Below are 16,841 nucleotides of genomic sequence, written 5' to 3' on the forward strand. Positions count from 1 at the left end.
GATTTGCTCTTTTTTAGAAGAATCATTTTTTGTTTCCTCAACCAAATCATTTTTAGTTACTTTAAAGTTCATCAGATGAACCTGGAATAAGAGGCACACTTGTGTCCTCAACAGAAAGAGAGTTAACAGGAGTAATAGATGGAAAAGATTTAGGAACACTCTGGTGGTACTCTCGGCCATTCCTAAGGGCATAAACAGTATGACATTGGTTGGAGGGCCCTTGTTAGGTCTGACCTTATACTACATTCAGTTGGTGCTTGTGAGCTAACAGGTTGATGCCTAGAGTTAGACTATGGTTGACTAGGCAATGTTCCCTTCTCCCTCTCACGTAGAATTGAGACAACTTGGGTGAGGTCTCTCATAAGATTTTGATGGCTTGTCATGAGGAGGGTCATATTCTTTTTTAAGTCACTTATTCTATTTGCCTCTTTAGTGTTGGTAAACCCAGGGGGTTGCTGATAAGATGATAGGATAGGGGGCCTAGGGAAACTAGCTTGAGGTCCTACATTTGGCCTAGGAAAAGTATTTTAGGAGGCCTTTGGGGTCTAGGTTGACATTGATTATGGAAATTGGAAGGCCCTGCTTGGTTGCTTTGGTTCCAGGAGAAATTTGGGTGATTTCTCTACCCTGGATGTAAGTGTTACTATATTGATTATTCTAATATAAGACATTAACACTATCATTAAAAGTGTCCCCAGAGGTGTTGAGGCATTCTTTTATAACATGTCCAGGAGACTGGCACCAAGCACATATCTTAACTAAATTGACTGATGATGGCTTTTTTAGGAACAATAGCCTCAATCCTTTTGATAAGGCTATCTAAGTGGGCTTCCTTGGCTACTAACCCATCCACAAAATATCATTTTCCTCCTATGGTTCTATCACTTTCTTGGTTTGATTCCCACTCACAGGTTTTGTCAACTAAATTAAGTAAGAATTCCCATGCCTTTCCTTCATCTGTAAAGGATGTGAATCCCCTATAGCAGATAAAATCTCTCATTTGTTTAGTTAGGTAATCAATACCCTCATGAATTACTTGATATAAATGCCATAAGTCTAGGCCATAGTGAGGGCATTCCTAGAGTAGATCCTTGAATCTCTCTATAAGTTTAGAAAATGACTCACTAGGCTTTTGCCTAAACTGAAGGATATCACTTCTAAGCTTATTGGTTTTATAAGTTGGGAAAAAATTCTTGAGGAAGACAACTATGAATTGTTCCCATGTGGTTATGGAATTTATGGGTAACTCATACAACCACATTTTAGCCTAGTCTTCCAATGCAAAAGTGATGAACCTAAGCTTAATAGCATCATCAGGAAGCTGTTGGAACTTAATTAGAGCACATACCTCTTTAAATTCCCCTAGGAATATGTATGCATCCTCAGAGGTCAGCCCATAGAAATGGGGCAACATAGTAATGAATTGAGATTTGAGCTCATAATTATTGCCCTGGGCTTGTGGTAGAACTATGCGGGAAGGTTAGATTGCTCTAGCAGGATAAAATCGATCTTTCAGAGTAGGAGGAGGGGTTACGGTGGAAGGTTTTGTTGTTGGTCTAGGTTTCCCATGTTGAAAGGTATTGATGAGAGTATACACATAGGATCCCTACTTGTTGGATTTCTTCTTTTTAACCCATTCATAGTATTAAGTACCCACCTAACACTCGTGCAACAAGACACTATCTATAGCTAGAATAAGATAAGAACAAAAGAATAAGATTTTTTTTGATTGATTTTTTATTCTTTTGGCTTTTTGTGAGCTTACCGATAGGGATCCAAGGTTTCTCAATTCCTAAGGTACTGCTACAGGGTAAAAACTATCTTTACTATACTATGAGGCTTGGCGACCTCCACTGATACAACTATATTGCAGGTTGTTCTTCTCAAGAATTCAGTAAATGATAAAAGAAAAAGAAAACAAAGCACTTTGATTTACTAAAAGAAAAGAAAAAAAATAACATGGAACTGTCTCTCTGATAATGGCACCAAAAACTTGTTTGAGATTTAAAAGTAATTGCAAGCATATGGATCATCGTAGCTACGAGTTGAACACAAATAGGCAACCACTTTATTTTTGGCTTCTTCTAGTAACGCGAAAGTGTATGGATTAATGATTTTAATCCACTTCTAACTACCACCCTAAAACACATGCATTTAAATAACATCCTAACCAACACAACTAGAGAAATCGGAATTGTAATTGAAATTAAAAAACTAACCATTCACATCTAACCCTAACCATTCATCATCTAGGAATTTAAATACTCAAAGCAAATAAAAAAAGTAATAAATAAAAAGTAAAAGAAAAGTGCTGAAATAAAATAAATAAAATAAAAGGAGAATAAAGCTAGAGAGAGGCACACAAGTAGGTATCTTTACCTAGCCTGAGGGATGCACTATAAATAGTACGAGCTTCCATACTTGACAAGAGAGTACTCTTACAATGACTTTTCTACTTGGCTTTAGAGAAAGGGAGGAAATATATATAACCAAAGTAAAAGGATAGTTCCATGGCTAGAGAGGGGTAAAGCCAACATAAGTCTAGTCAAGGACCTTGGGGGAAAGGGAAAGCATCAAAGTAAAGCTGAAATTAAAAGCCTAAATTAAGAATGAATGGGGAGTAAGAAGAGGGAATGAGAGGGGGGTGAGAAGACTAATGTAGAAGCCTACTTACCTGAACTTCAATCCTTGAATTAAACTTGATCGATTTAAAATACTATAAGCCCTAAAAACCAGATATGGAATAAACCAAATCTAAAATTGCTAGGCCTAGAGAGAACAAATCTTCAAGAAAAACTTGCACTTGAATAGAGATGCTTCAAAGCTTGGTTCTTAGCACCTAGATCTAAGCCTTGAACTAGTAAATTAAAATTATTACAATTTGAACAACTTGAATAACATGAACCATAAAAATAAAAAATATTGCATTAATTAAATAAAACCAATTACAAAATTATTCAAAGAAAAAGCAAAGAAGAACTAAAACTAGAACTAGAGTATAATGAAACCTAGAGAAGAAAAAAGGAAGAGAGAAAACCCTAAAAAGAGAAGTGCCTCCTCCCTCTTTGGTCAACTCTTTTATATAGGGAATGGGGAGGGAGTCCAACGATTTTAGTTTCCTAGTTTAGGGGATTTTTTTGAGATTCTTGTTGATGAGGTGGAAAATAGGAGAGAAAAAAGAAAAAGGAGAAAATAGGGGAAAGAACAAGAGAATGTCCAAGTGTGGGCCCCTCTTGGATCATGTGATGAGGTGGGGGGAGAGAATGGAGAGAAAAGGAGAGGAAGTAGGGGAGAAAAGATCTCCAACGATTTCTCCTTCCTTTCTCCTTTTTTTTTTTTTTTTTTTTCTCTCTCTCTTCTTGCACAAAACCTTCTTGGATGATTTTCTATTCCTTGCTTTGATCGATTTGGACAACCTTCTATTTTAATTTGAAATATCATCCATGCCCCTTATCTTTAAGTAGGTGGAAAATAGGAGATCTTCAACCAAAACTCTAATAAGATAAGAGATCTTGTGTTCCATGCCTAAAGGAGAGAGAAAGTGGCACCCCATGTGGGCCCCTCCTACTTTGTTGGAATCTGGACTATCTCTTGTACCCTTGGGACAACTGCAGAAGGGCTGGGCCTGTATCCCGGTTATCTTCTGGTCCATTATTCTTTTTTTAGCCCGAAAAGAATAATCGCGTGTATGGGTGCCAAAACGAATGTGTACTTTTAATGCAACATGTCTATCTTGCTCAGAATTTCATTCTCTTTGCAGCCATAAAAATAAATGAGACCTCTTTACTTGTAAAATTAGAGATTTGACGTCAGATAGTCCCTAAGGCCTTATAAATACAGAACCTGCAAAAAGAGAGTAAAACCTAAGGTAGCTCCATTCTAAGTACATTAAAATGCATGCTTATATCCTAAGATTTATGCTCATCGTATATATGCCAAGTGTTGAACCAGAAGGAGTTGATTCCAATGATTTGAACCAGAAGGGGAGTTGATTCCGGAGATATCCAATGTCCCTTCTTGGTTTTTGGTTAAGTTGAGAAACTTGATAATACCCATCATCTCTCTTTCAGGTGAAGGTAAGTAAAACCTTGGTTTGATTCCTCTTGTTTTTGTTTTTTGATTTTGAGAAAATATTAGAGATTTGATGAACCCCTACTATCTGCAATTCCTTTCTTTAATTCCTTTTGATCCTCTTTCTTTGAAATGTTCGATGTGGGATATCACTGTAAATTTTGTAAAATGGTTCACAAATATTTACTAGTTTGCCCCCATATTTCATTTCATTAGGCAACAAACAATGATCTGTAAACAATCACTAAGCTATCCTATTTGTGGTTAACAAACACTATATGTGAAGGCTTGTGGCCTCTTCATCAATTTGAGAAGTGATACAATTCATATTTCTTTGTTATGGATTTAGTAGATGCTTGGGTTAATTCTCAGGTGTACCAGGTGGATTCTCTTCACTAATTAAGTGTTGGATCTCAGATATTGCATATCAGTTACTATGGAAAAAAAAAAACAAAATTGGGCAAAAACATTTTTTTTATTTTTTATTTTTTTTTAGGAAAACAGTGGGTACCAAGATAGAGATATCTCTTATTACCTCACATCTTTGCTTTCTTATGATTTATCTAAAATTCTGGGTTTACCCCTTGACAACCTCCACTCCGTCAATCCCCTTCTGCTTTCCAGCCTAACCCTATCCCAACACAATAACTATTGCTAGACCTACTACACTAATATAATACTTGAAATTATGGAAACTCCAATTGATTTGCTATCTACATATCATACATGTTTAAATGACATCCATCCTAAATGAACGAAGCATTGCAAAATGTGAGCTATGTGCTAATAGTTGTTCATTATAACACAACAAAGAAAGGAAAATATGTTGGGAAGGATTACTTCAATGTCCAAATGGTTGCCCATTTTTCTTGTGGGCAGACCAATATCGAACTTGCACTTGTGGTGAAGGTCAATATAAGGATATAACAGCAAAGACAGGTGCAAAGTATGGTCAACCTTTTTGGTGTTGCCCACTTTCAATTGGGGTATGTCTCCTTCCCTTTTCCATATATAAAAAAAATTGCACTTTTCCCTTTTATTTTGAAACATATATGACAACCTTCTTTAATCAATTTACAGGTTGACAATCTATCAGCCAGCATAGTACACATATGTCGAGTGGCGAAACATAAACTTTGACATCTACATCTACATCTCCTTCCCTTCTCCAGATTATATTAAAGGCTATATAGAATGTGTAATTAAAGAGTCAGAGAGTCATACGAGGACATTGAGAGATGTGCTTAATGCAATCAACAAGTTACATGTAACCAAATGAGGAGATTCTAACTGGAAGAAGGACAACGGCTGTAGTTACTATTAGTTTTGGTTTTTTTGTTTTTAAACATTGTAATGGTTAACCATTCTATAGTTGTGTTAGTTGTGTATACTTTCGTATTTATGTAATGGTAAAGTTTTATTGTCTATTCAGTATCACATGTCAGTATTTGGGCATTATATTGTTGCTATAATTCAAGACCAGTTGGACAACTCGAAAATTTGGGCATCATATATTGTTATAATTCAAGACCAGTTGGACATATTACCTGCTACAATTCAAGACTAGTTGGACTACAAAAAATCAGTTCAAAATAACAATGACTCATAAAATTCTAAAGTGTAACAACAGAGAGATGTCCATCCAAAATTCCACATTCTACCTCAATACTTACCATATCATTGGAAAAAAATAAAAATTATTCACACAAACATTTTCCTATAAATTTAAACATATCAAAGCAGTTTAAAGTTTAAACATATCAAAATGTTCACTTCAGCAACATTAGTAAATTGTAAGGAAGTCCTAGAAGACCACCATCTCTATCATTTCAACTGCATGTATAGAACACCATCTCTAGCTTGGTAAACATCACTTGCTTAACTTCTACCTTCTGCTTCACCAACAATTGATGCTAACCTCTTTACAATTCTTGCTCTTTTGTTTTAACCTGAATTTTTGCCATCCTTGCTCTTTACTAGTTGCATACTTGTAACTGGAGTTGTAGTAGAATTTTGTAACCTAATAAACATCTGGGAGTTATTGGATTGACTTCCCTAACTCAATTTGTGTTCTCTATATAAGAAATTAAGAATTATTAATATATTTATAATAATAAATGGTGAAATATGATATAAACAAAATATTACCTTCGCACCAACTGAAGTCTTAGAAGACCTTACTTCTTCCCTTTAGCTGGACCTCTCGGACAGGTTCTCTTGTTATGACTAGCCAACTTGCATATATCACATCTAACAGATGATGCTTTCTTTCTAAACTCATGAGAACCTGGCTCACCAACTTCCCTTTTCCTGCTCTTGTGCCATCTTTCTGGTCGACTTCTCATTGGTGGAGGTTGTACTACACTCATAGAACTCTTTATTGACAAGCCTGACAAGTCTGATACTAGATATATCATCTCATTGTATTTGTCTATGTAATTGTTCCTTGCGAAATAATTATCACAATAACTATCAAGTTTTTCCCTTCTAGTAATGATACATATTGCAACATGCTTACATGGTAATCCAATAGCTCTCCAGAAAAGATAATCATAACTTTTGATTGTAAGTTAACTATATGTGTAGAGGCCAAAGTTGAAAGTTGGGTCTTGGATGGGGAGCTGAAAATATTATTGGGTCGTGACATGCTCTCTAATATAAAGCGCATGTCAAAGTTAAAAGTCAACCAAGCCTCTCAAGGTGTCAAGTAGGCACAGGTGTCACAAGCACAATCTGGGTCATGCTCATCGGCCTCTGGCATACACCAGTCGATCACTCTTGGGTGCGGAGGAAGTTATCACATCTCAGTGAGACTATGGTACCTAAATCATCATCTGAAAAGCAATATATAAGAGGGGTGAGCTCCAACTAGCTCAGTGAGGGTGGGGTTTATGCACAATCAAGCATAGAAAATCATATATATAGTAGTCCATTATGCCGTGAGTATAGAAGTAAACACATAGTCCATGATGCGGATGATGCAATCCATTTGATTATTAACCACCTAACATACAACTAAATCAGGTAAATGCTACTATGACACATTAGGTTGTATCTTTGGTCCCGGAACTCACATATCGGTCACCCAGTGATACAAACCCTAGTCGTGATTAGGAGCCTACGGGTCCCGAAATGCGACCATCGGTCACCCAGTAAACCCTGATAATCCCCTCCTGATAGTCACGGTGCTAGAATCACCATCGGCTATGGAGGACTAATTCTCGCCTTCAACAACAATCACATCATAGCTCGGGTGTGGCATTCAAGAAAGGTTCATCGAACATACCACCACTGGGTTATGCAACTCCTTACCCCCTATTGCCAAGGGGATGTAGCATAGGGAATGTCACCTAACCACAAATATTCTACCTATCTTACATAATGATATAGTTAGTATGGACTACGATATCGGAATCATCCATCGGCCACATTGCATCTATTTCCAAGGCTAGCTAGCATACAAGCAGTTGAGTATAGACTACATGATACTAGAATTACCATCGGTCACAAAGCGTATCTATTTCCAAGTATAGTCCCGGATTGCACAATACTAGAATCATCCATCAGCCACAAAGTACAATACACGACTATATCTAATCTAATGCACATATACAATGCATGAATGCAACATCCACATGGTCATGGTACTGGAACCACCTCGGCCACACCAGATCCTGCCACACATCTCAACATCACATATCCAATATCAACATTTCATAAAATAATGAACCAACATAAATAAAATGTTCATAATTATCAATATAATCACTTCAACAATTAAATAATCATTTAAAATTCCTAGCACATGTGAGCAATTTATAAATATAAAATATTCCACAAAATAAAGTCAACCATCCTTCACCTTGGTTATACTTGGTTGGATTGGGTTCCAAGTGTATCAACCGGGAATCAACTCACTTGCGGTCTCACTGTATGTGCATGTCTTTATCCTATGTACAAAGGTGACCAGGCATCAATGCATGTCGAAACCATCGGAGGGGACCCATAGGGGTTATCCCCAAAGGGTATAGGTTCTGTCAATTTTTGACAGTACAGAACAGGTCACCAAGAACATGCATAAAAAACAGGCAAAAATCAACCGAAAATAACAGTGGTGTTTCTGATGGCCTTGGCAGAGGCTTCCTAAGAGCCTAGACTTCACCAGAAATAGGCCATTGGATCTTGCCCAAGCTGTTTTCAATGGATTCCTAGAAATGAACCCACAAATTTGGGGCTTTTCGGCTCGGGTTTGATCATCGGGATTTGGTCTGTGGGGTCTGTAGAGGGTCTTCCTACCTTCATTCTAAGCTAAAGAAATCTTGATGTCACCAAGCCATTTGGAAGATACAACAATAGAAAGATCAAAACCCTAATTTCATTTTTGGTCACAAGTGTTGCCGGAGCTCACCGACTTGGTTTGAGCTGGCAATCCCATGGGAGAGTGAAATATACACTCACCCGACCTATGGGAGGTGCCGGGTCAAAGCTCACCCTTCAAAATTGGTGGTTCACTCCCATGCTTAAATGTACAAGCTCAAAATGAAAAAACGAGGATGGTAGGGAAATATAGCACCTACCCCCAGCAAGATTCCGGCAACAAGGTGAGTAGCCAGGAGCTTCCAAGCCTCCTTCCTTCTTCCTCTTCTCCTTCTTCCTTTTCCCTCTCTTCTCTCCCTCTCCCACGTCTTGGACAATTGAAGAGGGAGAAATGAACTTACTCCTCCTATTTATAGTAAGTGGATTACTTAGGGCTAGTTTGGTTGGTCCTTTTCCGGTCCCAATAGGTTAATTCGTCATTTGGGACACGTGAACCCACCACCTTTGACTCATAGGGTGTACAAGTCATGAGGAAGGTGTGGGAGAGTATGTAGGGTCATTCGGGGCTGTTCACAATGTGGGTGGTGGGGCCCACGAGCATTGGAACCCATTTGATAGCATAATTGGCCACTGGATTCAGGTCATCGGATCTTGCCCAAGCTACTTCCGGTGGTCAAGGCAGTGTTTGTGCCTTAACTGCCTGTTGTCCCCCCTTGGCCATTCCACAGAGGGTTTCCCTCTGTTGTGTGCATGACCTTCAGTAATTTTGGTACGTGTCAGGACTCGGGTGTAGGGGTGTCGGGTCACTTATCATCTAGGGTTGGAAGACTTGAATCCCCCAATTGGACTAGCATGATATGCACAAGCAAGTGGGGTCATCCTTTCCCCTTTTGCAATGGGCTACTACGAGCCAAAATCCATTTGTGCTCTTTACCTCTGGTCCGAGATCTATCACAAAAGTCCAAATTAGACCGGGTTAGGGCATGTGTGTAACACCCCAAGAGGAGAAAATATATTAAGACGTTTGAAATTGATAAAGAAAAAAAGAAAGGACTCAAACTATGTTTGACTTAATTGGGATGACAATGCTAAGAGTGAGGAAATGCCGGGATTTCGAAAATGTTTAGTAAATGGTGGTTTTGATTTTTTGAAAAATATGAAAATTGATGAAAAATCATGGTTAGGCCGGTTTGGCCAAAAGAAATTCAAGAGATGCTTGATCTCTTTGCCTGAGGACTCGCAGAAATAAAATCCTTTTTTTAGGAGGGGAGCCTAGGGGCCCACATTGATACAGCCACCAATGCCTAAATCCTTGACCAATTGATGGCCAAGGTCTATGGCCAAGTGGCATGCAAGAAATCACATCATTTTTTTTTTTTAAGGAGTAAGAAAATTATTTGACACGTTTTTTTAAGAGTAAAGAAAGGAAATATTTTGGAAAACAAACCATATAAAATAACTTGGGGCAACAAGATAATCTGCCAATGGGCTTGGCACACAGGTTAGCCCATCTCAATTGACCGGCCTAACGAGAATAGCCCCAAAATAGGAAATGAGCTGTCAATGGGCGTGACATATGAATCAACTCATCCCAAATGGTGGATCCAAATAGAATAGCTCAAAACAAAGAATAGGATATCGTTTGGCATAATACATGAATCAGCCCCTCTTAATCAATAGATTCAAATAGAGTAGCCCAAAACAAAAAAATGGGTTGCCAACGGGATTCGGCATACGAAAAGGTCGAATGGCATATCATGAACCACGCATTTGCAAGTTATGGCAAGGGAAGTAATGGAGTGTAGGAGATTGTTACATGCCATTGACTAAGACCAAATGACAGTAAAAATATGATCAAGATGAATAAAAAAAATTCCAAAATATAGAATGGAATACATAAGAAAGTTTGAGATATCAAGACAATTCGAATATTAATCTAAAATGAGCAAGCCAAAGAATAGAATCAGGATTGGTCTTCAAGGGGAAAGGGGATGCTCTATGAAAAGACAAGAGACCCCACATCTATGCTTATTTCTTCCACTTTTTCCCTGCAAGATTAAGTTTCTTTTGTTGGTCCATAAATGCAGACTGTGGAGTGTGGACCACACTTTAAGCCTAAGAGATGGATTTGATATTTGGAATGGAATTGATGGTTTAACGTTGAGAATGGACTATAGCCGCGGGTTTATGAACCTTCTCCAACTATTTTATCATTATCAGGGCTTTGCTTCACCATCTCCCATCCCTCAGTCTATTCTGCCATTACTAGTCATTAGTTACTACCCCTTATGGAACTGCAACCAGAATCACAATCACTTGTTTGTAATAGTAACCATAACATTAATGGTTTAGGAGACCATGACATTATCAGATGGTTTGAAGATGTTGCAGAGAACGCAGGCCTTGTGCGGGCCCTGACTCTTAGACTAATTATCCAACAAAATTTGGGTATAAAATACCTGAGAAGATGGCTATCCAAGATTTGAAGCTAAATGAACTGGAATACCTGAGAAGATGGCTATCCAAGATTTGAAGCTAAATGAACTGGAACCTATTCACACCTCCTTGGTTCCTATTGCTTCTCATGCTGAGTTGGAGCTTTATATCCACAAAATAGAGCAGGAAATTCTTCCTTAATCCTCACTGAACAACCCATCACCACTCTCTCCCTCAGCACCTATTTCTATCATTACTTGCTTATTTATTTGGATTTTCCATTCCTCTTTTACTTCTATAGTTACTCTTTCTAAGGCTGTCTTTGGTACTATTATATTTGTATTTATCTCACTTATTTCTATTTTTATAGTTGTTCGGTATAATTTATAACACTTATTTTTATTTATTTGAAATCAGAATAAATTAAAATTTTCAAATCATTATAGAGCTATTTGTGATTTGTGATTTGTGGCAACAAATAAATTTTTTTGATTTTTACATTACTTTTAATTAGCAATATAGGAATTCAAACTAAGGGTGAAAGAGTCTTTTGATCCTTAAAAAGAATTCTAATTAAAAAGCTCTCTTCCTCCTCATTGGGTTGCTTTCTATAGGAGGAAGAGGATTGCGGGTTCAATCAGCGCGGAGAGGGTGGTTGATACAAGGGTTCATGTTTCTTCTTATTGTTGTGCATGAATTCGATTCCGGCATCAAGTTTATGGTTGGGTTTAGGGTTTTGGTGAGGTTGTCCTCCCCTGCCAGCGAGGGAGAGTGGAGGTTGAATGGGTACTCTTTGAGCTCTAAGGAAGAAGGGATTGACGAAGAGAACAAACAGGATGAGATGAGAGTGCTGAAAAGCTTCAATTTCTGGGGTGGGAAATTCGACTGAAAAATATTAGAACATCAAGCGTTCCTTGTCCGATTTGGCACCTCTTTGGTCTGATGGGCTTAAGGAGCAGTAGGAGCTAACAGAAGAGAGACCAAGAGGACAGACAAGGGTTTAATGCCTTAAACCTTTAAGCTATATTTGGTTCGGTAGAAAAGGAAAGAAAAAAGAACTTAAATTCGTACAGATATGCAAACTGAAAAAATAAAAAAATCCCCAATGTTTAGTTTGCGGAAAGAAGATTCAGTTGTTCAAAAGAGAGAGGAAAGAGGTTGGCGAAAAATCAGTTGGCGGAGGTGTGTGAAGTGGTGTGTGCTCGCAAGGAAACCAGGAGAGCATCATCTCACATGTTTGATAAAATTACTGAAACAATTAGAGAAATCAGAAATTAAAGAATTTATTTTATAACCAAACGAATATTGTTTGTTGTTTCTAATTTATTATTACAAATGATTTTAAAAAAAGAAGTAATAAATATAAATATAAATTATACCAAACATAGAATTGTAAGATTCTGTAATCTTCATTTGTTCTATAAGAATTTGTTCTCTTTTTTTTTTTCTCTTACAACCCATCGCCATAGTTCGTAGACTACTCTTCAAATCTTTAAATTAGCAGCAGCTTACAAATCAAGGTATGAATCCCAGTTTTTATTTTCTTTTCAGATGACTTTCATTTTTCTTTACTGAACAATTTCCGCCACTTGTACCTTTCTCCCGCTTCATTTTTTTTTTTTTTTTAATGAGTCAATTCAATAACCCAATATTGACTATAATACTAACAGTGAGAACAGTTTTATCTCTGTTTCATTGTGATTGGAATTCGAATTGGAAGTTCTCTAATTGGGAAGGAGAGAATTCGTTATAAATTCAAAAAAAAAAAAAAAAAAAACCCTAAACAAGCTTCACAGAAAATGGAATCAAGAATAGATGGGATTGGGAGCTTAATGCAGCTTAAAAAAAATCAGCATAGACATTTTGAAAACCGCTAGTAGCCATGCTACCTTCTTTGGACCTACCTTACACACCATATTTTTCTTTTCTCGCCTACCGCCGTTGGAAAAAGCCTTCCTTAGCTTTCGCCCTCCCACGGGAAAAAGGGTGCTTTAATTTGTTGCTTTGTACTCTTGTGAAAACGGAAATGAAAATAAAGTAAAGGGGATTGGGAATTTACTGTTAGTTTAGAAAAGATTGAACAAAATTCAAAGAGAACAAAAAAATCAAGACAGAGAACGTCATTATAGATCATGTATACATGAAAGGAGGAAAAAGGGTTAAAGCTTAAGTTTGTCCCGCCTGCCTCGTTGGAAGGGAAACCTATCGCTTTTTTACCTTCCGCCGCCATGAATTCCGGGTCTGCTAGTTGGACTACATTTGCGGTTGGATTTTTCCTTGGCATATGACCACCGTATACTTCTGTGAAGACCTCTCTTTCAAACCAATGGAAGTTGTCACGATGTTAAATTTCATATGCTAGACAACGACGTCTTCATATTCACGTTTAAATCTGAAAAAGACATGTTTTCTACCAAGACAAGGCTCCGTGGTTTGTTTTTCGCAAGCCAATTATCATTCAGCCATGGGGACCAAATGTGAAAATGCAACCAAACATTCTCCGTACATTGCATCTTTGGGTTACCTTTCCAAAACTACCTCTACATCTATGGACTGATGAGGGTTTGAGTATTCTTGGTAGCCTCATTGGAACGCCCCTTTATTCCGATGTTAGAACAAAGACGAGATCGGCTCTCATATGCGAGAATCCTGGTGGATGTATCTGCTGAGTTTAGTTTTGGTTCCTCAATCTCTGTTCTTCCTGAAAATGGAGAGATCTTTGAACAAAATGTGAAGTTCGAATGGTTGCCGCTTAGATGCTTGCATTGCCGTTGTTTCGGTCACCTTGATAATGAATGTACGATTCCAAAAGAAGCTCCAGTCCATGTCTCTAACGTTGAGGATGATGAGACCTCGAATGATGAATATACCACGTCTCGCTCTTCTTCGGGGCAATATAATTCTGAAAATCACGATGCTGAATGTATCCAATCTTCCTCGCTTGTCCATCGGATAAGATTATTGGCCGGAATCAAGTGAAGCAGCCCATTACGGTAGTCGAAAATCATATTTTACTGGAAAATAATCACCCATTGAGTACTCGGCAGCAGACCACGGAATCAGCTCCTGCTTATCCGCCAAACCAATCCCATTCTAAAATTCAATCTCACCCTCTTTTGGCAACCCAAAAGGCATTTGCATTATTAACTGAGCTTGATCCCTCAATTTTAGGGATTGGTGATGCCAATTCCTTATCTGTTAAGCGTTTGAATTCAAATCCTAGTAACCAACCCCATGATCCTAGCCTTTTCCATTCAAACCTCAATGTTATTGACCATGATTTGAGGCCTTCCCACCCTTCCAGTCCGCGGATAGAACAAACCTTTTCAAACCTTAATTCGACGAACCAGTTGTCTAGCATTGAAGATACCTTGGAAGCTAATTCTTGTGTTAATCCGATTTTCTTAAGTCCCTCCTTGGACCAACCCACTTTACCCACCAGTCTTATCCAAAATAAACTAACAACCACCCAGCAATTGACCGAAACCCACGTAACCCATCTTTCTATCCATTCCCAACCTTCTCCATCCTCTATTCACCCTTATCCGAACTCATCCCCTCTCTCTCCCCATGCTACCCCTGAACCTAATTCTCTCCCCATATCAGCCCCATCCCCTTCCCACCTGGACCCTATTCCTCACCATTCGAACTCCTCCCTTATCCCCTTCTTCCCTCTCATCCTCTTCCATTCCTACTTCTTCTCAGTTAGTTGATCCTTCTTCTCCTTTGGTCACCCCTGCGTCCATAGAGCACCATTCTTCTCCTCCTTGCAGGTCTGGTAGACTCCGTAATTCCTCTCTCCCTGGGGACTTAAGGGAGCCTTCTATCCTCCTCGCTTTAGGCAAAGACCTTGGCCTTGATCGGATTGATAAAGCCCCCATCCCCTCCACTTTTGAAAAAATTCCCACCAATAAAGGAAAAGAACATAAGGGAAATGCCCCTATTTCAAAGAAGAAAAAAGGGACACGACGAATATTAGGTTAATTTTCTGATATATTTGTTTTGGTTTTTCCCTTTATTTTTTAATCTCTCATCAGGTTTATGGATAAGTTTTTCTATTGGAATTTCAGAGGATTGAATAATCCTTCAAAATATGCAGAAGTTAGGAATTGTTTGCGGTTCCATCGTTTTTGCTTTTGTGTTCTATTGGAAACAAAAATTAAGGATTCTAATGCTCAAGGTGTGAGCTCTTTGATTGCTCTAGCATGGGGCTTTCATTATAATTATCAATATCATCAGAATGGTCGAATTTGGTGTTTATGGGATATAGGTAAAGTTTCAGTTACATTGATTTATGCTTCTGATCAATATATGCATTTCAGAATATTTTTTTGCAGAATAACCAGGATTTTTTCTTTACTGCTGTTTATGCCTCTAATTCTCTATCTGAAAGAGGTAACCTCTGGGCTTCTCTTACAAATATATGTAGGCAAGTTGGGGATAATAATTGGTGTATTGCTGGGGATTTTAATATCATTCTTTCAGCTCATGAAAAATTAGGGGGGGCTTCCTATTGATGATATTGGTGTTAATGAATTTGATTCTTGTTTAAATGATATTAATGTGTATGACCTTAGATGGTCTAGGTTTAAATTTACTTGGAGTAATTGGAGAATTTCTAGTGAGAGGATCTCTTGCAAACTTGATTGAGTTCTTATGAATGATAACTGGCTTTCTTCTTTCCCAGCATCTGAGGCAAATTTTGAGGCCCCGGGTATTTCAGACCATAGTACTATTGTAATCACTATTGCCCCTTATATTTATTTTGGTCCAAAACCATTTAAATATTTTGATATGTGGGCCTCCCATAGTGATTTCCTACCTCTTGTTTCTCGTGCTTGGAATTCTCCTATTAAAGATAAGTCTTGCCCCCTTATCATCTTTGCTCAGAAATTAAAGTCTGTTAAGAATGTTTTGAAAGCTTAGAATAAGAACACATTTGATAATATTTCTCAATCTGTGGAGGATTGTAGATCCTAGCTTTCTGCTATCCAATCTCGGCTCCAAATTGATCCTCAAAACTCTTCCTTTGGTTTGGAGGAGAGGGCTATCTCTTCTAGATTAGGTGACCTTCTTAAGTAGGAAGAGAGTTTCTTTAAGCAGAAATTTAGGATCAAGTGGTTAACCCTTGGTGATTCCAATACGACTTATTTTCATAAGTCTGTGAGAGCTAGACAAAGTCTTAATTGTATCTACTCCATTAGAAATTCTGATGGGTCTTTGCTCTCTGATTCAAATGCGATTAAATTAGCTTTTGTTTCTCACTTCTCTAGGCAATTTAATCCATCCACTCTTAATCCCATTTTTCCTATCCCTAATAATATTACTTTCACTAAGGTCCCCCTTGACCTGAAAAGGGTTCTATCAACTATTCCTTCAGATGAGGAGATTTTTGGGGTCATAAATTCCCATAAATCTGATAAAGCTCCTAGTCCTGATGGCTTCAGTTTTGGGTTTTTCCTTTTAGCTTGAGATATTGTCAAGGATGATCTTTTATCTGCTGTTCGTTGTTTCTTCTTTAACCCATCTAGGGTTGGAAGCATCAATCAAACTTTTATTTGTCTTATCCAAAAGTTTGAGGGAGCTGATCAGGTTTCATCCTTTCGGCCTATTTCTCTTGCTAACCTTCTTTATAAGTTTATTGCAAAGAATATTACAAATAGACTTGAGTTATTTATTGATTCTCTTGTTAGCCATAATCAGGCTGCATTCATCCCTCGGAGGACTATTTCTGATAATATCCTCCTATGTCATGAAATTGTTAGGGGTTTTGATAGGAAAAACCATCCTCCTTCTATCCTTCTTAAGCTGGATATTCATAAGGCATTTGATTCTATCAGATGGGACTATATTGGCCAACTGCTTTACAGGATGGATTTTTCACCTATTTTAATTAATTGGATTCATTGTTGCATTTCATCTCCTCATTTGCCTGTGCTAGTTAATGGTCTTCAAGTTTATTTTGAATCCAAATTGGGGATCCGACAAGGTTGTCCCATATCACTTCTGCTATTTTC

The 16,841-nt window shown here is 37.9% G+C and overlaps 1 non-coding gene across 1 annotated transcript; it reads left to right on the forward strand.

The window, feature by feature from the left end:
• The first annotated feature begins 1,058 nt into the window (after positions 1 to 1,058).
• LOC122070262 lies at positions 1,059 to 1,165 on the forward strand. Its single transcript, XR_006137717.1, has one exon. It is a non-coding gene; the product is annotated as a small nucleolar RNA R71 (small nucleolar RNA).
• Positions 1,166 to 16,841: the final 15,676 nt, after the last annotated feature.

Source organism: Macadamia integrifolia, unplaced genomic scaffold (genome assembly GCF_013358625.1).
Source record: "Macadamia integrifolia cultivar HAES 741 unplaced genomic scaffold, SCU_Mint_v3 scaffold866, whole genome shotgun sequence".
In the NCBI taxonomy this organism is placed as follows: Eukaryota; Viridiplantae; Streptophyta; class Magnoliopsida; order Proteales; family Proteaceae; genus Macadamia; species Macadamia integrifolia.